This window comes from Miscanthus floridulus, chromosome 10, assembly GCF_019320115.1.
Source record: "Miscanthus floridulus cultivar M001 chromosome 10, ASM1932011v1, whole genome shotgun sequence".
NCBI lineage: Eukaryota > Viridiplantae > Streptophyta > Magnoliopsida > Poales > Poaceae > Miscanthus > Miscanthus floridulus.
The window spans coordinates 82,777,925-82,781,443 of record NC_089589.1 but is presented as its reverse complement, the minus strand read 5'-3'; positions in this window follow the sequence as shown (position 1 = coordinate 82,781,443).

The window sequence follows — 3,519 nt, the reverse complement described above, 5'->3', positions numbered from 1 at the left end:
GGATCTTGAGACGACATCAAGCGAGTCACAAGAGAGCAACCATTTCGATGCAAGCAAACCAACCATGATTGGATAATAGAGGACATTGTATCAACTAATTATGGATGTTCTAGCAGAAAATTTGAATTTATTTAAATTAAATCCGTTATGGGATTTGATTTCCTTGTCCCTTGTTGTGAAAAGGAACACTTGTTGTCTGAATCTTCCCTTGCAATACTCCTCTGATTCTGTGGTCTATGACCCCACCGCCTTTATTGCGTGTAAGTTGGTAATAGTTGCCTAGTTAATAGCTTGTGGTGCTGCGATGAAACCAAGGGCCCCTATGGAACATCTGCCACATGGTGACGCTGCTTGGCACGCACTGGTATCGAGGTTGTTCACCAAGCACCTTTACCAAGTTACACCGCTGTACTAACGGGAAAAATATTCTCCTTGGGAAAAATATCTTTGTGTTCTAACGAGAAATCCACAACGGTTGATGGAATAGTGTTCCTTCAAAGTAATCAAGAGAATGTGGTTTTGGAGAAAGTATATATGTCTTGATCTCAGGACATATGAAAGAATGGCGCATACTGTAGTCATGGAAGGGAAGGAAAAGGAAGAGCAACAAGGAAAAGTTAGCCCTCAGGTAGTCGGGAGTGATTGGAAAAGCCTAAGTGGATGTCATGTCCCAAGCCCTCTGTCCAGCTCGACCACACTATGCATGTAGGGTCACTATTGCCGCGTGCCCTACGAACACCGTCGGCACCGGGGCCCACTAGCACCCCTGTTCTCGTGTGGCCGCGACATCATGCTGCACTCACCGTCCTCGTGCACAATGCATTTTCTATAACACCCTAGTGTTAAGCATTGCATTTGGCATTTTCATTTCAAGAGCATAAGCATCATCCAAGCATTCATGAGCATGAGCATATGAAGTTTCATTTCATTTACCATCTCTTTATCACATGTGATGTTGCTCATATACTTATTTATGCTTGTGATCATATGTGACCAATGCATGAGATGGTTCTGAGGTCACCAAAATACCTTAGACACATCTAGAATGATATTTAGAACAATGTCTATATTCATGACTTAAGCCAATTTTGCTTCTAAGTGTTGGTTTACATTGTAATGCCATTTTCATGATTCTAGTTTGACCAAAGTTGAATAGTAGCTTAGAGTGTTTACATGGTTGTGTCACCTAAATAAAAGTTGTAGTTCACATCAAGGGTAACAAACTTTATTTAAGGGTCATGAGTAGAATCAGTGCCTAACATGGTAAAAAATAGCTCCAAAGTAGCAATGAAATGTTGTTTCTAGACATGGAAATTTTGCTAAGTCCCGAATGCTGATTTCGGTTTCAAAGTAGCCTACTTTGCAGCATTGTAGTTTGAAAACCAGCTAGAATTAGACTATGCTCCTTAAAGCAAAGTTGTAGTACTCACATAGCTCTACAAATTCTATTAATGAAGTTTGCACTGATTCACCATGGATTAGGAGGACTTGAACTTGCTACGTTAGTCGGGTTTAGTGGTGTCTGAACCAACATCGCGCGAGTGCGTCATGGCCGACCGTGCTCAGGCCACACGCGCTACATGTTGGCTGTCCGCCGATGATGGTCTCAATAGTCAGACCGACGTAGGTAGCAAAATGGCAGTGACATGCCCTCCATCCTCACTCGCTCTCACTCGCCTCGCTCTGCCTCTCTCTCGCCCTCGCCATGCCTGAGTAGAGCAGCAGCGCACTACGCCATTGCCGCCGACCTTCGCCAAGCTCACGCGCCACCACAGCCACGCTATTCTTCGATAGCTCGTGCACATAGCTCCACCATATCTCACTCCACCTTGCCGACCCTCTAGCATCACCATTAAAGGCTAGGTATAGCCGCAATTCAAGTTCGCCATCGCCGCGCCATTGCCGGAGCACCGCTGAGTTGGCGCTCACTGTGGCCATCCTCCACCGAGCCATCTTGCTCATGCATTCCTCTTGTTAGGGTTAGGTTAGAGCTAGGTCTAACTCAAGGCAAGAGCCTAAGGCCGATTCTGGCCTCGTTGGAGCAAAACGCTACTGTGCCGCCATTGTGCTCACGCCGCCGTGTCACCATGCACATGGCCAAGCTTCACCGCCGCTCTACCGAAGCCCCAACATAACTATAGATCTTCGCTATGCCACCAGGAAGTCATAGCCATGCTCATCGGAGCTTGTCATGGCCAAAAACGGCTGGTGCGCCACCATAGTGCCGCCGCCGTCCACCATTAGCACCGCCGTCGTAGCCAACCACCATCAGGGGTTCACCCACTTAGCTCACTAGGTGTGGAACGAGGAGGGGAACACCTCAATGGTGACCTCATTGAGGGTGACCTCGCCGATGGCGAGTTCTCGCCGATCAAAGTGCTGCCCTGCCTCGGTCTCACTGACGTGTGGGGTCAGTTAACTTCTAGGGCCCGCGCGTCAGTCACAGAGGGGTTTATGGACCGGGTGTACCTAACAGCAGACCCCGAGTGAACTTGATTTTCTTTATTTGTTTTCACAGATTTTGTTGCAAACTTGCAAAAATTATATCTTGAGCTAGGAGTATCCAAATAGGGTGAACCAAATTTTGTTGGATTCATCTTGAAGTGTACTATTTAATAAAAAATATGAAATCTATTGTTTAGGGTATTTTCTGGAAATATTAAATTAAGCAATATAAGTGCTTTTCAAATAGTTTTTATCTTGTAAATTGCATAACTTGAGCTAGGAAGGTGATAAAATTGTGACTACAATTTTGCTAGTCTTGTGTTGACATGCTCTTGCTAGGAAAAATACTAAACCTATGGTAGGCATAATTGAAATATGGTCTTCATATTTAATCCTACTTAATTTCTAGTTTCTAGTGAAATTAAATGGGGTAAAAATACATAACATATGATCATACAAATTTTAATATAGTATTCTTATGCTAGGAGGAATGTAAGAAAAATATTAAATCTATTGCTTGACACTTTTCACTATGCTAAACTATTTTTGCTAAAATAAGCATATGTAACTTGTCATTTTTGTAGAAGTAGCTATACTTATCAAAATGATATGAAATTGGTACAGTAGACTATTAGGGTCATATGCAAGCAAATAAAATTTGTTCATAATTTATTGAGCACTAGAAATATTTATCCTTTAAATCACCCTATTATATAAGGAAAATTAATAAATGAATATAAATAAATTAGTTTGGCATAACCATGATGTTTTCTATGATGCATATGATCTGTTGGTGCTATTAGTTAGGCTTAAAAGTAATTGGTTATAGGCAGCTAGTTAATTATTGCTTTATAATTCAACTAGATTGTTGCATGTATAGTTTTTGTTGTGGTGATAATTTCATGATGATAATGACTTTTTATGTGGAACTTGATAATAACAAATTATAGATAACTTACTTATCTACCTTGTGTTCAATTTTCATAGTCATAGGCCTTATGGTTTGAGAATCATAGCTGTTAGAAGTCTGCTATTAGAAATACTTGTTCTCTAGACTGATTTGAAAGATGGAAT